The sequence below is a fragment of the Amblyomma maculatum genome, chromosome 4, assembly GCF_055883805.1.
Source record: "Amblyomma maculatum isolate TAMU_Amacu chromosome 4, ASM5588380v1, whole genome shotgun sequence".
In the NCBI taxonomy this organism is placed as follows: Eukaryota; Metazoa; Arthropoda; class Arachnida; order Ixodida; family Ixodidae; genus Amblyomma; species Amblyomma maculatum.
In genome coordinates, this window is record NC_139347.1 from 146,486,252 (window position 1) to 146,507,467 (window position 21,216).

The window sequence follows — 21,216 nt, forward strand, 5'->3', positions numbered from 1 at the left end:
TGCTATCTTACATCAGGCCACTTCCTCCTTGCCACACGCCGCTAATCTGGTGCCTTCGATAGAGGGTTGCACTTCAATAACAATAACCCCAGTAACAATAACAAGTATGAAGCAATTTGTGGACACACCCTTAGCGATTCGAAAACCTTCTAGAAGGTACACAGCCTCCGGTGCATATCAGTACAATACATTTTGAGTATGCTAAAGATAACCCATATTGCCTAAGCTACGGAGCACGGTGCGCTCATGCAAATCAGATGCGTTTCTATATAGGCACTTCGACCTTGCATAACAAAATAACCATCTTTTGGTTCTGAACGCAGCATGGACAGGACCACACACTGTAAAAACAAAAACACCTTATTAGGTGTTTTCGCGTGTCTATAACTAACACCCATGCACCCTTGAAAAAAAGTGACTTCAGAGTGCCAGTACACCCTCAGAGATGGTGCTTCGGTTGGTCATAACACCCTTCTATGCGGCCAATGCACTGGGGTGTTTTCATCACATTTGCACCCTATTGCAGGGTGGAAGCAGTGGCATTGCACCCTTACACCCCTTGATAAAAATCAGTGCGGATAACGTCCATATATTGCATTCCCTAATTAGGAATTACTTTTGCCACTACACGTTCCTTAATGCTTTTCCTATGTGCACATTTGCAATCAAGCTTAATGGTATTCCTTTTAACCACCTGTAATGCCAAATGAGCATGTAAAGAGATGCTGCATGCCATTAATTTGACATCTCGAATGGCCCATGCCAGTATGATTGTTTTTTTCAAATTCACAGAGCATATTACAAAAAAATGTCACGCAGAAGGAAACTGCAAGTCTTTTATTCGGCATAGAAGGGTCAGGGTTCGGGCTAGTGGGTGCTCGGGTGCTGGTGGAGGGCGGGGCAGGGGGGCACTTGTGTTCTGTTTCTTCATTGATGCACGCTATGAACCTCATTTATTTAACAATACTGCCACTCTCTACCGAGAGCCTAGCAGACGGGCAAAAACATAGATGGTATGTACGTAAATACCTAAAAGACTGAAAGAAGCAAAACAGTTCCAACAAATGCAGACAACAAAGTATACAATTTTTTTTCAAAAAAAGAACCGAACAATGAACACAACAGCATGGTGACATTTCTTAAAAAACAACAACAAAACTTTTAGTCGTATACAACAATAATCGCAGTACACAATATTAATCCTATGCTTTGTCAGTGTCAACGCGTGCGCTTGCATAAAATTCGGCCTTAAGCGATGAAATAAAGCGTCGTGCAGCGCATCTTGGCTTTGACACGCAGACGCTCAAAAAGAGGTGCTCTATAAAGCAGCACAAATTGTCGGACCCCTTGTCATATGTCAGATTGAACAGCCAAAATCGACCCATTATTGGAACAATACCCTAAGTAGAGTCGATGACTCGAAGAAGCTTCCGCTGCTGAATGAAGGGGAAATGCTCTTCAGCTTCTTTGATGCTGCTCCCAGTATATCCGATGCACGGCGTGGCAGGCTTTTCTTCCTGTTCCTTGATAAAATTGTGAAAGAAGTGCATAACAGAGCAGCTGTATAAATATGCACTGCACCTGGCAAAAAGCAAATTCAACATATTTTCTACTCTATATTTAGAATACGCCAATGCCCCTTTAGTGTACAGCAGTGTGCTGGAAAAGGGCCCTATCGGAAACCACTGGTGGTTATCTCACAATTAACAATGCAGAGTATACTGTTATGGTTGGTTCAGGAGGCACAAAGCCAGCAGTCTGATCAAGTCATAAATGAGAGCATATAAGCTCAACCCATTTTTATTCATGCAGCGTGCTGTTGCATGGTAATTTTAGATTATGCAAGCTATTTTATCAAACAAAAATGGCTACACTCATCAAAAGCACCTGGGTTAGAGAACTTCAATGCTGCCCCACGAACTTTTCATTTCACATGAACTGGAATGCTTATTATGATAGTTAAAAATGTAAATAAACAATAAACAGCACTGGAGCACGGTGTTTACTACTAAAATATTAACAGCTGGCTCAATTGAAGGCTTCACACAAGGCCTACAGCATACCCTGCACTGGCCAAGTAGATACTGCAGAACCAAACAAAAAAAAAAAGTGCATGTAATACATAACACATAAAGCATTTCTGAACTTTTGCACGTCTTCTTGTGCTAAGTATGAACCAGCCAAGCCCTAGGTCATCGCAATGTTTCCTGAAGTGTTTACATTTAAGGTTTAGTAACAAGGAAAAAGTGTTCTCGCTGCTCTATGTGGCAGTTCTGAAACTTCATCACACATTATTCATTGAAAGTGTACACTGGAGCTTCGAGTTGAGCGACAATTACATGTGCAACAGCAGAGCATTACCAAACAACCAAACAGCAGAAGCTCTAAAAAATATCAACACTGAAGCATGGCATGTTAAAACATTTTCCACGCGTAGCACATTGTATGCATAGACATCCAGAACATCAGTGGTGAGCCTCAAGAGGCGGCAGGAAGCTCAAGTGTTCAAGAAGTTGTAATCGTTATAGCGGCAGGCAGTCTGAGCACTTTGAAATACTAAAGGTTCGAATACTAAAAATATGTTGACTAACTTGAAATGCAAAAATAACAATTTGGATTTATTGAGAATGTTTACTATAAATGAGAATGTCTATGACAGTGCCACGTGGTTAATGCATGAAATGTTAGCATCTGTAGTTGAAGGCACTATATTTATACAGCATGAACCTTGAAACACAGCAGTATTTTCTCCCAACCAATGTGGTAAACCTAATCTGAGAAGAATTAAAATCATTACATCATTTCAAACTTGGCTAGCAAATTACAGCATTTTTTTAAAACAACTATTAAACTGCATTATCCACCTTCAGAAGCCTGTAGGATAAGACAATGTGGCAAATATTTCTTTTGAAGCAGTCTCAGATTATATATTCCAGACATTAGGAACATATTAGGTACTAGCATGCATGAGCACGTTGAGAGACCCCTTTCCAGCAAATGCTAAACCCCACCAAGCTGCCTGCAAGAGCCATCTGATAAAGCACTGCTGGTCCACTGCAGCAGAGTGCTTAGTCAAATGGCACACTGCACCAATCTTGACATTACCAGTGCTTCATCAGGTGACTTGTATGCAATACGACGTGGTAAGCAGGTGATGGCAGGAGTCTCCTAAAAGTGCTTTTGATTGTACTTACAGTGCAAATAATCCTTTCACAGCAAAGAATTCACAGTTGTGATGAAAACTTGTGTAGTATTTCTATTTGAATTATGAATCGCTAATACATATTACAAGTTAGACTGTAAACCATTTTAGAAACAAAGAAAATTCGCTAATAATGTCGGTTTCAAGTAGGATTCCTGAATATTCAAATGACAAAGAGAAAACTTACAAATGATACAAACAACATCCAGAGCTCCCGGCTGGTTCCAAATGTTTGCCAAGAGTTGCAGAATGCATACTGTCTGTACATCTACAATAGAAATAAGCAACACAACAATGGTGTACCTCCTTGCAGGTAAAAAGAGACTGCCGAGTTTTGAGGCGATAATTTATTGTCTAATTTAGGAAGGCAAATAAACAAAATTGAAAACATGTAGAGGCACGCAAACTGAAAGCCAAACATCTTACAGCAAAAATTAGCAAAGCTTGTGAAGATTTGAATTAGGTATCACCTAATTCTCTGCTACTAGTTGAATAGATTCGAAAAGGCTGCACCATTACAATGGAGAACAACAATAGGTAATTTAAATTTAGCTAATGCGAAAATTGTTACATATGAAGAAATGCACAGGCTAGTTATGGTTTTATTATTCTTTCTGAGGCTCAGCCATGTTTTTAGTATATCTATAAGGCAATGCAAAATGGCAAAAATGTAGGCATTTAGCGAAAAACTGCCAATTAAATAGCACATGCAGCAAACAGAAGGAAACAGCTTAATACTTACGCTTCTTTTTCCTTTCACGCATTCCCTCAGAACATACTTCGAGCACCCGGGCAATGTCCTTTTTTCTTGAACGAATGGTGTCCTTCAAAATCAAGACAAGTGTCTTGTTAAGGCCAATTTCAACTGCCTCTTTGCCGTCCTTCTTGATCAGCATGTTCAAGTCATGTAAGAACTGCAAGTTTGTGTGAATGGTAGCCATAAAGAATTCATTTTACTCAATGTTTCAAGTAACTTAATATTAAAAATCATAGTACAAAAGCTAAGGCAATTGATGCCTTTGTACATATCTGAAAAAAAAAACTGGCATTAGCAAACAGCAAATACAAATATTTACTAAGGTCAGAAAACTGCAAAAACCATCAGTATTTTGCCACTCATCGCCAAACTGCAAGCAATATTAAGGAAAGTCTAATATAAAAAATAACAAAGCAAAAATTATGATCCTCCTTCCCTCAACTGGGCACACGGCTGAATGGCAATAAAATATGTAATATATCTCTAAACTAAGGGTTCCCGCTCAGCTTTAAAAAGTAGGCTTCAATTCTTAGAGACAATCTACAGACATGCATCGTTAGCATATGAAAGTCAAATTGTTTTCTGCGCCCTTTAAATCAGTAAACTTCTTTCAACACATACATTACAAATTTTTTAATAACAGTAAGTCACAAATTTGCCTGCAATATGCGCACTGTGATGAGCAAAGAAGGTAAACATATGCGACTAAGGCTATGATAACCGCTTCATATGTACATTTAAGCAAAAGACCAAAAAAAGTAAACATCTTTTCAGAATCAAACTCTGTAATAGCAACATCCGGTACAATATTTGGCCACAGAATTCAAGCTGTCGACCTCTAACTGAATGCTGAGGCACCAGTATCGAATATCCATTTATTCTAGTCTAAAGACACTACAAAAATCAAGTAATGCGGTCAAACAGTTATGTTGAAATGTGACCACAAAAATAATCAAAACTGGATGGTTTGAACCACATCAGCTGACTTAGCACGTGTACAAGTGCCTTAATTGAAGTCTTGCTGAAAATAAAATACGGACAGGCACGGTCAAAAATACGCGGCCCACGGCTCCGATCGGCGGAGCGGCTGCGAGCCGCACCGCGGCGCTCGCGAAAGCGCTGCGAGAGTATGCACTGTGACGACAGATTTCTCCCTCGCTCTCGAGCAGACACGTCACACGGTTGATAAAGTTGAAGTGCGACGTTCAGCTTTTTCGCAGCTTACAGTCAAGACGAAAGAGGGCTCCCGCTTGCTTGGAGCGTCGCCGCACTTGTGCCGCCTCGCATCTCGTCTCCCGCGTGTGCGGAACGGCGCGCGGGCGCTCAGCCGTTCGCAAATCGCGCGACGGCCGTTTTTCTAGCTTCATAGTTTGGCGGACACTTCATGCGTGTAACCTGCCGCGGTGGACTAGTTGCTATGGTACTCGGCTACTGACCGGAAAGACACGGCTGCTGTCTTTCGGTTGAGGCAAAATGCTACTAGTCCGTGTAATGTGTGATATCAGCTCACGTCGGAGAACTCCAGGTAGTGGAATTTTCTGAAGCTCTCCACTACGGCGTCTTTCACAGTGTGAAATGGCTTCGGAAGTGAAACACTACAAACCAATTTCCACGCTTACGCGCTGCACGCTTCCGTGTAATCAGCCGCGCTCGCGTGTTCAAGGTTTGGCTGCCAGCGTGCATGCACCACTTTCTTAAATAATATACCAAGGTCGCTCGCTGTCTTACGATGGTAGGGTGCCCGCAGCCACCTGCGTGTCTACAACTCTAAAAGAAGTGGAAGGGGAGCATCGCGGGCGCAATGTCTTGCGCGTTTTGAGGATCGTGCCGTCGGGATTCTTGCAGATATTGATGCTGTTGGGCTTGCGTGAGGCAGAAGCTTTTATTAACTGCTGCATTTTATTCTGGTTTTCGTACACGTAACTCGTCCGTACTTTTGTTCGCTTGCTTATCCCCTTCGCCTACTCGGTCGTTTGTACGTTAGTGATTTGTTTGATGTATAAGTGATATAGAGAGCTGTTGAATTTCCTTCGTTAAATAAGTGGTTAAGAATGTCCTATGAATTCTTTACATTCTCCTACCGGCCTCATCGAACACCGTATTTACTTTCGCTGCCGTATTTTCTGTACCTAAAGCGAGAAAATTGTGCTTCCCGAGCACCTTCTATTGAGTACCATGACTCAATGATAGGTGATGTGCTGCTAACTCCACCCTATTTCAGCGTAAAGTCCAACTTCAGCGTAAAGTCCAACTTCAACCTTTTCTTCGTTACATTGTTAGAAATATTGCGGCAGTCGTATTTTATTCTGGACGAATTTGCTCCTGCACTGGTATGAGCACGGCTTCAGAAATAAAGTGCTACGGTGATACTTCTGGCGATAGCGGAGAAACAGTTGAGGCCACGCGAACTGAAAGGCAGAAACGCGCTTTGCGATATCAGCTGGTTGCTATCGCAATGGCGCCGTTCATGTATGTGTGTGTTTTTTTTTTCTTGCAATTAAAATTGACTCTATCAATGCTGACGCCGTGATCAGCGGCCTGGTTCAGAGGAACATGGTTGGTACTTTATCTGGTCAATTGCGTCCAGTGCCTTAACAGTGCTGTATCAACACCTAAATATTCTTGCACTGTGGTTAGATTAGAAATAAGTGTGATAACAGATGCACTTTAACAGCGATTGCAAAGCATGGCTGGTTGATATAAAGCGCAGTAAGAGGATTCAGATGCTTCATTAGCTCAGCGTAAGGCGGTGCAAGCATGGCGCGACTCGATGCTGTTAAAACGCAAAAAATTCTAGACCTCTTTATTGCCGGGCGAAGTCGTCGAGCAATAGCTAGAGAGGTTGGGTGCTCTAAATGCGCTGTAGACAGAATTTGCCGTTCGTTTATGGCTACACGCCGCGTAGAGGACGCACCTAGATCAGGAAGACCTTTGGCGACGACTGAGGACCAAGACATGGCGATAGTTGCTGCTGTCAACTGCGAGCCCACTATTACTGCTCGCGAGATCAAGAGGGAGCTTGATCTCCCAGTATCGGTTTCCACCATCAAACGCAGGCTGTATGCCGCAGGTCTTAAGAGCAGGGTGGCGTGTCAAAGGCCACGCTTGAATGATTCGGAGAAGCAAGCCCGGTTGGAGTTCGCGAGGAATCACTTGTCTTGGCAGCAAGAAGACTGGCAGGAAGTCGTGTTCAGCGATGAATCCACCTTTGTAACCAAGTGGGACCAGCAGCGCAGAGTGTGGAGACTCCTTGGCACGAGGTAAGCCAGTTTCCGTGTAACCGAATCTATTGCAAACAATATCTCCATTTACAAAGTGCTTTCATTACGCTTCTTTGTGGAGCTCAATATTGGAAGCCTACACATGGGTTATGAGGAATGCCGCATGACAGGCTGCGAGTTAATTTAGACCACATAAGGTTCTTTTAACGAGCACTGATATTCTACTATGCACAGGTCTTTCTTTTCGCTGGCAACGTAATTTATTACGTATGTAGAATTTCCGCGCATAGTGCCATTTTTAATGTGAAATCGATGCTCATTTTACAGATATGACGAGCACTACATTCAACAAGTTGCAGCAAGTGGGCGTTGCTCTATCAGTGTGTGGGGCGCCATTACTTGCCACGGACTTGGACCGCTGCATCTAATTGATGGGAACCTAACCGCGGAACAATATATCCAAATTTTAGAGGAAGTCCTCGTTCCCTTTGTGCTGGAAGGCCCGTTCAAAGATGGGCTATATACTTTGCAACAAGACAGGAGCCCTATCCACACCGCAAGGTAAGGGAATCTATATCTTGCGCAGAAGTTATCATAACCTTAATTGCAGCGTGTTGATAATTGTTGGCTACGTTTCTCCAAACACCTCCCACAAAAAGAAAACAAAATGAAAGGACTTTACTTTATATCGATTCTCGTTGGTAATGTGCAGACCAATACGGAGAGACTTGAACAACATTTCTCATAAGCCTTGGGTTCGAAAAAATCTGAATACTACTCCTAGTATAAAGCATATTTAGCCAGTCATTACACCACTGAAGAGGGCGTGGAAGGAGGGAGGGGCCTAACGGCACTATGCAACTTAGGCTGTGAGGTGAGAGGCACAGAAATGCGGGCAAAGGGGAAGGGGGTATTAGCATGCAATCACATTTAGTATACCTGTGTTCGTGTGTATCTATTTATCAGTCGAGTGTTATCCTCTCACGAGAGAACAACGTATGCGGGAATGGGATGAACCTTTTACGGAAACTATGTCAACTTTTTTTCAATCAAAAATATTGTTTCTGTATTACTGCATGCCTTTGTGTATTGTGACTCTGTTTTCTTTTCCTCATTACTACGCAGGAAAGTTCGAGCAACACTTGAAGCCCTGGGCATCCAAGTACTGCCATGGCCCCCAAAAGGGGCTGACGTAAACATCATTGAAAACGTATGGGGGCAAATGAAAAGCCGACTGGCGCGTCGTTCTCTCTCAAGTCAGACCCGAGAAGATTTGTGGAGGGTAGTCAAAGAGGTGTGGGACCACCTTCGTTCTCTTCCCGGTCTCGTTCCGGCGTTATACGCCTCCTTTCCAGGGCGGCTTCGAGATATGGCCGCAGCCAGAGGGGCGTTCACTAAGCATTAAGCATTCTCGAGATTGTATTGGTAATGTTGAGAATTTCTCATATGTTAAGCCGAAAGATCAGCGGCTAAAATATCTGCTACAATAACACCAATAAAACATTTTTTTTAAATACCCTTTTTGTCTCAACAATCAATCAGCATTGCTCTGAATAAACTTGCTCAAGAAAATGTTTTTCATAGCCTAGAGATTTCTCGTCATTCATTAGGCAGAGTCGATGTATGCGAAGAATGGCCACTTATTGTGACTTAAATGCTGATATCATCGCCAGTTCACAAACGTGAAGAGTTACACTGAGCAATACTTAAATAAAAGTGAACGGGGGAAGTGCACCTTTTTTTATCATATCTACAAAAAATGATCGCGAACAAAAGGGGGAAACAAAAATATATTAAAATATTCCTCACAAAATGATGTAGGTGCAAGCGTATGGGAACACAGTGACGCTTTCTAGCGAGCTATCAAAAATGCCAGATTTCATTTAAAAAACAAATATCCCGCTATCATTGCAAGCGGCCGATGCACTATCATAAAACCGTAATACTCGCTCCTGCTACACATACGACTCAATCATTTTCTGTTCATATTCTTCAAACCTTATCTTCATGGTGATGATGCCTGGTACACGTAAACGATAACACTGATGAGCCTTTCGTGAATACACTAATGATAAATTTTCTCATTTTGTGACATTTCTTAAATTTTCACCAAATATTTACAGCCCAAAAAACGGCGACCGCGTTATTCGCCCGTACCCTACCGACCAACGTAGCTTTGGATTCATTTTACGCACTTTCGCATTCGGACTTAACAATTCTCGTCACAATTTCATTGGAACTGTAAGGGTCTGTTATTTAACAAAAACTTCTATTTCTCTGTCCACAGTGAATACATTACCCTCTATTAAAATTTTATATCTCATATCGCCTTTTCATCTTTTGCAATAACTAACATCTTGTATTTATGTAGTGAACCGCAGGGTTTTTTCCCACATGTGGTTTTTATTGCAACTCTAATGATTCTTCAAATACGGGGGCTGCAGGCACCCTACCATTGTAAGACAGCGAGCGACCTTGGTATATTATTTAAGAAAGTGATGCATGCACGCTGGCAGCCAAACCTTGAACACGCGAGCGCGGCTGATTACACGGAAGCGTGCAGCGCGTAAGCGTGGAAATTGGTTTGTAGTGTTTCACTTCCGAAGCCATTTCACACTGTGAAAGACGCCGTAGTGGAGAGCTTCAGAAAATTCCACTACCTGGAGTTCTCCGACGTGAGCTGATATCACACATTACACGGACTAGTAGCATTTTACCTCAACCGAAAGACAGCAGCCGTGTCTTTCCGGTCAGTAGCCGAGTACCATAGCAACTAGTCCACCACGGCAGGTTACACGCATGAAGTGTAAGCCAAACTATGAAGCTAGAAAAACGGCCGTCGCGCGATTTGCGAACGGCTGAGCGCCCGCGCGTCGTTCCGCACACGCGGGAGACGAGATGCGAGGCGGCACAAGTGCGGCGACGCTCCAAGCAAGCGGGAGCCCTCTTTCGTCTTGACTGTAAGCTGCGAAAAAGCTGAACGTCGCACTTCAACTTTATCAACCGTGTGACGTGTCTGCTCGAGAGCGAGGGAGAAATCTGTCGTCACAGTGCATACCCTCGCAGCGCTTTCGCGAGCGCCGCGGTGCGGCTCGCAGCCGCTCCGCCGATCGGAGCCGTGGGCCGCGTATTTTTGACCGCGCCTGTACCTAAATGATTCTTTGAGAGCGAAAGTAAACGCCATAACAAAAGCAGCATAATAAAAATGCAAATTCACACTCCATGCAACCGCATAATATGGTCCCCGTAAAATGAAAAATGCTCCCATTGTGATTAAAGAAGGCAAATCCAGACGCGGGGAAGTTAACATAGGCTGATGATAGCGGCATATAGTTTACGCAGTTTGGAATAAACTATTATGCAACGAGGCCGGCCGACCAGCGCACTTCGATGCCGAGAGCACGAGCGCAGAGGCGTGCGCGCTGAACGGCCGCCGAGAACGAACGTAGCCTCCTCGAACAAAAAGCTTAAACAGAAGGGCTGCGGGAGGACGCTCCCCGAGCAGCAGGACGGTGCGCGCCTATGCTCCGAGTAAATAAAAAAGAAAAAAAAAGGGGGGGGGGGGGGTCGCGCCGCTCCGAGTGAAAGAAGATGACGAAGCATGAAAGAGGTTTCAGGAGAGCGAGCGCGATGTGTAAGAGATAAGGGAGGAGGGGGGAGCAGAGAGTGCTAGGAGAATTAAGGTAGTACGCCAACATGACCTTGCCGCACAAACGGAAACGGTAGAACAAAACCGAGTCGTTGCGAACTGAGCGCAAGTATCAAACTGTCAAGAAACGAAAATCGTTTCGTGAACCTCCTGCGCGTACAAAATGCAAGGAAACGTAGCACATGCATTATTTCTGTTCAACAAAGTTGAGACTGATGTTCTTGCGCGAAATCTGCGTAACTCGCCGCGACATCTACCACATGTGCGATGTCATTTTGGCAGCCAGGTGAAAACAAGCGCGTGTCTCACGTTTTCATTTCAGCACATTCTGGAGCGTTCCGGCACAAAAAGACACAGAATGCAACAATCGGGTAGGACACTGTTTCCACAAAGCGCAATATGCGTGAGAATAGGCTTACCTTTACAGACGATTGCGTCAGCCGCAAAGTACGCTGTCCGCCTTCGTATCACCAGCACCGAACCAACCAGTGCGATTTCAGCGCGAGTGCAATGTAGTCGGCGCATATACCTCTTAGTCACGCAGAAAAAAAAAATCGTCCATGCCTTCTTCTTTCGAACATCTCAAACATAAAGCGGTGCAGCAGTCCTTAGGCCTGAGCGAAGCAAAAAGAAGCCCGAACACTTGCCGACACGATAAATGCCCGTTTGCGTTAAACACCACATGTAGAAGGCACTTCACAAGCGTACACACTTCTGTAACACATATGCATAGGAAATGCAACACATTTCACGAGGGTACACAATCGAAGAAGCACATTCAGCATTCGCCGAAACGTGGTCGAAGCGCACCCCACAATGCTAACGGCCATATTGTGAAATTTGAAAAGAGCGTTCGTAGCTACCGGCGGCCTCCTGGCGGTGAAATTTTGTTTCAGTTTCTGTTTCATTTTTAGAAAGCACTCGTGTGTAATTTTAATTTAAGCGTTACTTTTGGTGCTTTATTTAGGTGTTGGGTTATATTAGCAGCGCCGCTTGTGTATAAAAGGCTACGAAGTTACGCAGCCATATACCCCAAGCATGTTAGGTGATATTGCTTGCCCGTAACACCCTAAGGCATATTCTCCAACCAAAGCACCCCTTTGGCATGCAAGAGGTGATTTCCAATGGCACGAACACCCTAGACTCAGGGTGTAAGGGTGATTTGAATCAGACAAATGCCCAAAAAGGTGTTTTTGTTTTTACAGTGCAGGAGGCCCAGAAATATGCTTGTGTGAACCGCTAGGTCGAGGAAAGAGTGGATATGTTCGTTGGAGAAAAACTACGGGAAGGTATCGCATTTTTATAGTCATGGATATGATGCAGGATTAAATAAGCCCAGCCAATGTGTCCCGAGCATGACTGAAACTTCCAGCCTCTCCTGGTCTTGGCAGTGAATAATGGCTTTTCTGATATCACACTAAAATTTGTTAAGCTGAGAATAGTTTAAAACGTTTTCGATGTTGGAAATTAATAAATCTTACAACGCATTCTTACAGCAATAAATTGTGAACAAATTATATGAAACGAATAGACTTCGCACGAAACGAAGGATAAGGGTTGCCATTGAAGCATCTCTGTTCTTTGATAATTGAAGAAGCTCGCCAGCAAACGCAATTGCAGTGAAATAATTCACGATGCAGCAAAAGCGATTGAAGTAATGTATGTTTCGAAATATTGGCCCCACCTCGTTATTTAAAACAAAGTTTATAAACGACTGTTTCCCCATTTCTATCATTATCGTAGCATCATCAAAACAGCTCATATGTTCAAGGAGTTGGGACTTTTGTGCTTTGTTCTTTTAGAGATGCGAAGCTCCGGATTCTTTGTAAGAAAATGACATCATTATCAACTTCAATTAATTGGTTTGACACCTAAATTCTCAAAAAAAAATTCATAAGGATGGCTGCAATCATTGTAAATACACATATGTGAAACATAGGCAAAATTTGTATTAAAAAAACACTAATTTTGAGGGCGATGTTCGTTGCTTGCTAGCATCTGCATTCGTGATTCATGAAGTCACTCCTCTCCTTCTTCTGGGTGACCTGGCCACAGGCAGCGGAGGCATGTATCCTAGAGGTACTGGTAAGTTCCGTGGGTAACATACTCCTCTTGGTGGCTCAGGAATCCAACCCAGGCAAACACACAGATGATGACATGGTCCACGCTGATGATAATTGCACTGACAGAAAAAAAAGCACATAAGAAAAGGTCCAAGTTCAGGTAATCGATAAACATAACTATTATTTCACAATTTTTCTGTTTAAGCCATTAACAGGTTTTGATTATGCTGGTGTACAAGTGTGAGGAGCACAATTAAAATTCTGCGACATGGCATAACGAAACATAGCCCTTCGAATGAATCCTAGAAGGAACGAGATATTGGTATAGGGCTAATTTATTCAATATTCTTCTTGAGACAGCGAACAAATCTCAGTTCACTAAAATTATTCATACATAGTGCCACCACTGTTTCAAAGTTTGGTGGCAGCGGCATCATTAGTACAATTCCTGTGTATCTCCTTATTGTGTCTTTAATGTAAGTTTATGAATGTAAATATTCCATTTATCTCAGCCTTCTGGAGGTCTTTGTAAACGAGGCTTTAAAAGTGTAAAATCAGTTTTCCTATGTGTAGTTCAATCTCGTGCTCCCTTATCAGTGTTTCCCAGTGTTTACCTGTGCTAAATGGACAATTTTAGACACTTTTTGCCGTCGGAAAGTATAGTTTGTCAGCCTGCTTTTTTCTGCCTACTTCGATCGTTTTTGCATCTCAATTACTAGCACCACTTCAGAAATACGAGCTGAAATCGCAAGTAAATGAAGAGAATGCATGATTTCAAACGTTCCCCTCTTGCTATAACAAGCAGACCTTTCCACCCCTCTAGCGGGATAGTGGGCATCTATGGAATCGCGCTCGCCGATACCGAGGCTACGTGAGAACGAGGCGCACCTTTGAGGATTGGGGTGAACTAGTAGCGCTGACAGATGTGCAAAAAGCGATGGAGACGAACACAGTGTTACTAGTACATCCCTATGGATCACCTACTAGTCCAAAAAAAGAGTATTGTACACCTTGAAGAACGCGCTTGCAGCCTCCGTATTCAAGACTGGCGCAGCACACAATGTGGACAACACCGTGCACCAGAAGTACGTCCTTCATCAGGACCAGCAATGTTAGTATCAGTGATGACGCCAAGGGCAAGTAGGGCGGTGGAAGGCACCACAAGGTTTTTTCGTGCGTAGAAAAATGGCCGGATTCCTTCACACGAATCTTGATGAGGTAGATGTTTCAAAATGGGGGGTAGATCTATTTGCACCATCGTGGGCAGATGGTTCAATTTCGTTCATCAAGAGTAGTGTGTACAAGGGCAAGATAACTGCCGGAAATGTTGCAGAGTCGAATATTCCCACCTGGAGTTAAGTGCACTGAAAATGTTGGTGACTGGCATTTCCCCTCACATTGTTCAAGTTCAAAGCTCAAGTTCAAAGCGTACTTTATTTCTCTTGGAGAGAAAAAGGCCCCGGGCAAAAAGCTGCTTACAAAGTAGCTTGACTGGGCCCGGAGCCTTCTTCAGGGCAACATACAGCATACAGCATTCATAGGTGTAGACGGAACATAAATAAATAAGAGACTTCATGGTCAATACAAAAATATAAACATGTGAACAATTTTCACCAACAGAAAGAATTTGAAAGTGGGAACAATGGAACAAGTAATAAAAAAAAGAAGAAACAGATACAGACAGGCAAATATCAAATATAAAAATCCAGAACAAACTACCACTCAGCTCTCGCAGAATCCATGAGGACGAAAACAAACTACGCTTGTAAGCATATATTAATTCTGCGATAACACAGAGAGCAAACGGAGGCACAGCAGAAAAACAAAACACTAGATACTCAAGAGAAAAAACTATTATTATTCATGATATATTTCAGGAAATTCCTCAACAATATGTTCTTCTTGAGACCGGTATTTTCACGCCACCATTCATTTGCATTCAATGTAGCCGGTATTAAGAACTTCATCATTTGTTTCCCATAATTAGTACGTAGCTGAATTTGAATTTTTGGCGTGTATGTCTAGGTTGGTCTGTTTGTTTTAAGGATGCTAGTTTGCGAAGGAAGTTACTCCGGTGGGAAGCATTAGATTTCATTAGAAGCAAAACGTTATATTGCAGTATTTTGTTCACTGCTGGAATATTATGTTGAACAAATAACGGTGGTGCATGGGCTAGGTAATCTGCAGATGAAATAGTACAAATCGCGTTTTTTTGCATACGAAGAAGTTGGTTTATATGTGTACGGGCAGCGGTTCCCCAGACGAAATGGCAATAGTTGATTTGTGAGTGAAATAATGCATGGTATATCATTTTCTTCATTTCCATTGGCAGCATATCACAACATCGACACAGCACACCTACAGTTTTTGCTAAATTACGAGTGATGTGTTGAATATGATCAGACCACTTAAGATGCTCGTTAAAAATTACTCCTAGAATTTTATGCTTCTTAACGACTTCAACGTTATTGACTCCGAGGGTTGGCGACAGAATTGTGAGTTTTATGCGGTTTACAAGACGAAAAATTATTGCTTTGGATTTTTTACTGTTCACGTGTAGGGCGTTAAGATTAGACCAATGTAGCAATTTTTCTAAAATTGCATTTCCAGTAGCCATTATTTCATATGAAGATCTGCTGGAAAAAAACTGGCTAGCGTCATCGGCGTAAATTATAAATTTCGCCATGTCTGTAATTTTCGCAGGGTCATTAATATATAAATTAAACAGAAAATGGCCTAATATACTACCCTGTGGAACACCACATTTCATATGTTCAAAGGAAGAGCACAAGCCATTAATGCTAACACAATGTTCGCGTTTGTTGAGGTATGATGCAATTAACTGCAAAGCATTTCCTCTGACTCCATATCTACGCAGGTTATCTTCTAGAATATTGTGATTACTAAAATCAATAAATATACCGAAAGTTAGTAGCTTGTCTTCTATCTTTTTAAAATTAGTTCTTTTTGTGTAAGTAAAGCAGACTCAGTTGATAAGCCCGGGCGGAAACCAAACTGAGCGTCATCGATAAGGGAGTGTCTGTTATAGAAGCGTTCTAGACGCTAAAGCAAAATCTTTTCCAGTGGCTTCGAGAATATGGGAAGAATCAATACCGGGCGGTAATTGCTCATTTCATGCTTTGAATCACATTTTTGACGAACAATAACTTTCGCCTGCTTCATTTTACTTCGAAATACACTGAATGTGATTGATAGGTTGAAAATGTGTGATAAGTGAGGCACAAGAAGATCGCCAACAAACTTAATTGGCTTAATTGTGAGACCCTCACTGTCGGAGCTAGGACTGTTATTCACTGCCATAAGCGTAGAGAATACTTCAGATGGATCAGTAGGCTGGAAAAATAAGGATTTAGTTGCATGCTTTATAACTGAGCAAGCTGCATCTTTGTTGTAAGTAGTATTGGGAACATTGATAAAGTACTGGTTGAAGCGGTACGCTAGCGTGGCTCCGGTTACTGGCGCTCCGTCAATTATTAGCTCAATGATGCCATCGTTTCGATTACGGCTGTTGATTACCTCATGCACGGTGCGCCACATTAATTTCGGACTGTCACTCTTGCTTTTCCGAAACAGTTGCTCAAAATAACTTCTTCGTGTCTTGCGTAGCTCAGCATTCAATTAGTTCCTAAGCTTTTTGAATGCCATTAGGTCAGCTTTCTCCCTACTTAATGTGAACATTTGATATATTCTATCTTTGGTTCTGATCCTCTGAAAAAGCTCGGGGGTTATCCCTGGTTTCCTTATTTTTTTGTGCTTTCTCTTTATCATCCAAGAAAAATGAGAATTGTAGACAGTTTTAAACTTTTCAATGAATGTCGTGTAAGCGTCATTAACGCAAGCATGGTTGTAGACATCTTACCAATCCACGTTTTCTATTGTTTGCCTGAATTCAGTTAGGTTTTCAATACGGAATGATTGAAATTTTATAAATGGATATGTAGTAGTTGTGCATAGCCGCTTTTTTACCGATACAAAATTAGACAATGATCACTAATATCATATGACATAGTACCAGCGCAGTGAACACTTGAGTCGACATTAACAATGAAGAATTCAATGATGCTCAAGCTGGATGGCGTAATTCGTGTTGGTTAAGAGATCACATTGGTAAATCCATTCGATTAAATGATACTGCAGCATGTTAAAGATATGGGGCTCTCTTCGTGCATATTAATATTGAAGTCTCCACCCAAAACTAAGCTATACCTGTTTAAAGAGCAGAATTATAGAAGTTTCTTAAAAAATTAAAAAAAAGGTCATAGTTTCCGTTTGGGGGTCATAGATAACGGATATGATGTATTTGTTATGGCGCAATGTTAACATTTCATACTGATCTGTCACAGTCGTAAAGTTCTCAATGATTTCACATGCACAGCACGTTTTTATGTATACGGCAACACCCCCTCCACGTGACTGCCTGTTTATGTAGTAGAGTGAGAAGAGATCCAAATGAATAAAATCGCTTTTTTCTTGACAACACATTTCACTAAACATGTATCTGTTGAAATATTGCGGGAGCTCATTCATCAGGTCATCAAGCATTTCATGTTTATACTTCATGGAACGGATGTTTAGGTGCAACGCTGTGAAAGAATCGCTTTCTTGTATACAGGTTCGCAATGTTCCCTCAGGTCATGTTCTTTTGTTTGTAATTGACCACACCAGACATAGTATGTAAAGTGCTGCTATTTTGTCTGTGAATTGTGTATGGCTCAAATTGGTTGATATGTCAAAAAGCACAATTTAAGGTTTTAGATGAGTTACAGTGCGATTACTCAGGCAATAAGCTTTCTATTGCAGGTAAGATATATGGACTGGCATTAAACACTAATGATTGATTAACTATTTTGCAACACCCTCAAGCCTTGCAAACGGAAAAAAAGATTCAAGCTTTGGTGCTTTTTTACTACTTCTCGTGTCAGTTAAAAATTCTATTCTTCATTGTTTTATGTAAAATTGTATTTACAATATGCTCCTCATTCATTTCGTTACATGTATGGCGCTGAGAGAAAATGAAGCGGCTTTTTGGCTTTTCCTCCATTTACTAACGACATAACAGGTACCTAGTTTCAAAGCGTACATTCTATTATGCTGTTTGACACAAAACAATCGTTTTTTACCCCGCCAGGGTGTTGCAGTGGTTAGAACACTCGACTACTGCTCGAAACGATGCAGGATCGAATCCCGGATCGAATAAAGGCGATAAGCAAAGCGATCGTGTGCTGTGCGATATCAGTTCATGTTGAAGAACCCCAGGTGGTCGAAATTTCCGGAGTCCTCCCTTACGACGACTTTCATAGGTCGAGTCGCTTTGCGATGTTAAACCCCACAGTCCAAACGAATCGTTTTTGGACCGGCTGTTGTTAGTCTGTGAATACCTTGCTATCTTCTCACAAGATGACTGCAAAGCCTACGCCTACGTTTCACGTAGACTGTGTTTGATGCCAAACTACCTATTGAATATTTGTGTATATGCCTCGCACGAATTTTTCATTAATCCTATTCTCACACAGTGGTCTTACAGAAGCGGTGTGTCGTCAGGAGTCATTTCTATCAAACTTATTACAACAAAGAATACCTTTTTGTCGCTTGCAAGTTTAACGCGAAAGGCATTTAGGCTGCTTGTAATTTTAACGCGAAAGGCTTTTAGGCTTATGTGTGTGCTCAGAAAGCATGCGTCCGCGTGGGGTGTCCATCTCTGCTAGTACTTGAACGGTAAAAAGAATACAAAAAGAAATATGTATTTTATATTTCTCTTCACTTTTTAGAACTGGTAAATAATAATATATTTATTCAGCTTTTGACACCAGATATCACACTCCTTTACAAGCTGCATCAACCCCAGCAATCTGTCTAAAGTCCAATGGATGCTGTCTGACATAGGGGTGAGGGTTTGACTCTAGTTTTCGATTACTTTTAGCACAGAATAATTTGTATATGTGTTATGAAGATATTGAATATGTTTTACGGCTTTATACTTGTATTTATCTCCGTTTTGTTTGCCATATGATGAGGAATGACGTCACACCTGTCGAACATCTTCTTTTAATGTTACTCAATCATAGATTTTCATACTAGTGAAAAACATTTTACACTCTCGCGGTCGGATATCGGTATCTTGACGCCGACAAAAATGACTCTAGGGCTCCGCGGCCGTCCAGTGATAGAATTACTTGCCCACATCGTCTACCCAGAATATAAAGACAGACACTGGCATTGCTTATTTGACGCCGAAAGCAACAGTAGCATTTTCGAACAGTGTTGAAGCAGTAGTGCGTCACTGCAATATTTGAAGATAAGCTTGGTCTCATATCGCGTAGCCCCCGCCTTAGTGGTGCAGTGGTTGGGGCGCTCGACTGCTGTAGTAAAAAAAGCGGGATCGAGTCCCAGTCCCGGCAGCCACTATTGGTTGGAAGCAGAAAGCGAGGCGCTCAGGTGCTTTGTAGTTTTAGTGCTCGTTAAAGAACGACAGGCAGTCGAAGCTTCCAGAACACTCCACTATGTCGTCTCTAATAGTCCGAGTCGCTTCAGGACGTTAAAAGCGATAAACCAAACCTTCATCATGCTTACCAATATGTTAAAGCCTCGTGCATGGGACAGTGAACATGAAGAAATAACGCACATTTGGAGGCTTTGTTAGCCATCCAAACATTGCAGTGGTTCCGAAATACGCACTGTTTCATTTCGAATGATAACCTTCGCGTTAACGTTCCAGATTCTGCGCCACAAACGCTACTTACAAAAGACCACAATAAAGAAGGGATTACATGTCATTTATGGCGCGATTTTATACAGATATGTAATCATAATCATCAAACGGCTGCTGTGTATTCACGCCAGCCCGCCCAAATTTCTAGTGTCTCTCGTATCCGATCCTATATGACATCTATCTGCATTTAAGGAACGCTACATATGACCTAATTACATATCTTCTTCCGTCTTCTGTAAAAAATCACTTTTACAATTTTGTTCTTGATAGCTTTTGCTTGTCTACAATAAGTGCTTTCTCTACTAAGGGCTTTTCATTTTGCAGCATCGACTACGCGGCTACACTTGACTTCTATAGTAGTAAAGTTTCCACTGGCATTTTTATATTGACGCGAGCGCACTTTCACAAATTTTACAGAATATCCGGTGTGGTGCTCCTCGGAAAATAGTCGTAGTTGACGTATGGTATCTTTCTGACATGCAGTTTATATGACACTGAGGATAATTTCACATTGTGTTTCCATGTCTCTGAATCTCGTTCACGCCCTTGCAAAGCTGTGTAAGCATCGTTTTGCTTTTGAATTCAAATTTAATTGACTCTCTATGTGCAACATTCCTTAGCGAATTCGACCCATTGCTGATATACGTTATTGCGTGCGGCCAATCCACTCATTCCGTAGGCTTGTAGACTGGTAACTCGTAGTACTTCACATTTTTTCTGGTCATTATTTTATATCTCCGTAAAACATCTCGTCGACGTGCAATAAACATCTAAAATATCTGCTAGGGCAACAAGTCGCGTTGTACTCCTGCGCTTCCTAATTAACGCATACATTTCGTAAGGTTATGAACAAACTGGTCCTTTTGTTAAGCCTTCTTCTCTCTCCACATTTAAGAGTAAGATTACTTGTTTCCTAGCGCATACCTTTCTCCACAATATGTACTGCAGGCGTAATTAAATAAGAAAGCCTTTAAAAGAGCGAGTGGGCAGGCTAGTTTGCTTTGCATGGTGATGGAACAGCGCAAGGGATAGCGCCTAGTGCTTGTGCTTTCTCCTGTAACAGTCCCGTCCTCGTCCCTTGCGCTGTTCCATCACCAAAACAAAAACTCATTCAACGCAGATTCAGAGACAGCATATGTTGGCGACACTTAAAAGGATTATATCATCGGGATCTATTACGTCTAAATCTTTGTACGAGTTAACTCGCTCATCACTTTTGAGAAGTGTGGGACTGTAAGGAAAAACGAAGCATATTCACAATTTGCTTGAAATGACCATCAATTGTTCTTGTTTAGGTCCATAATAGCGGCAAAATCCCGTTCACCGAACACCCAGTAGCGCCGTTGGCGTTGTGAGCGAAAAATCACGAGCATAACAGTACCAGGCGGTAGCTGGCACTTTACGTGGTCATGCACTAACTGGACTTGGGGTTGCCCAACGTTACGTCTGGAAGGAACTGCCGATTTGGGCCTTTCCTATCGTACTGCAGGGAAATATTAGAATCAGCCAGCCAGGACACTTGCATTCACATTACTTCTGGGCCCCGTAGGATCGTTCATACGGCTTGATTAAAGAGTCGCCATATATGTGGGCT

At 42.1% G+C, this 21,216-nt stretch overlaps 2 long non-coding RNA genes across 6 annotated transcripts in view; both read right to left on the reverse strand.

Annotated features, from left to right (window-relative positions):
• The window catches only part of LOC146193267 (uncharacterized), a 59,594-nt gene that overhangs the window by 29,450 nt on the left and 8,928 nt on the right, over positions 1-21,216 (reverse strand). For 4 of the 5 annotated variants that reach the window (XR_014706423.1, XR_014706426.1, XR_014706427.1 and 1 more), the window contains one exon: positions 12,807-13,011. The exons of the other annotated variant lie outside the window; for it this stretch is intronic. This is a non-coding gene — a long non-coding RNA (uncharacterized LOC146193267). Of the gene's footprint in view, positions 1-12,806; positions 13,012-21,216 lie in introns of those variants that run through there. 5 annotated transcript variants of the gene reach the window in all.
• Positions 1,190-11,714, reverse strand: LOC146193268 (uncharacterized). Its single transcript, XR_014706422.1, has 4 exons — positions 11,249-11,714; positions 3,945-4,116; positions 3,390-3,470; positions 1,190-1,523 (listed from the first exon to the last, which is right to left on the reverse strand). It is a non-coding gene; the product is annotated as an uncharacterized LOC146193268 (long non-coding RNA).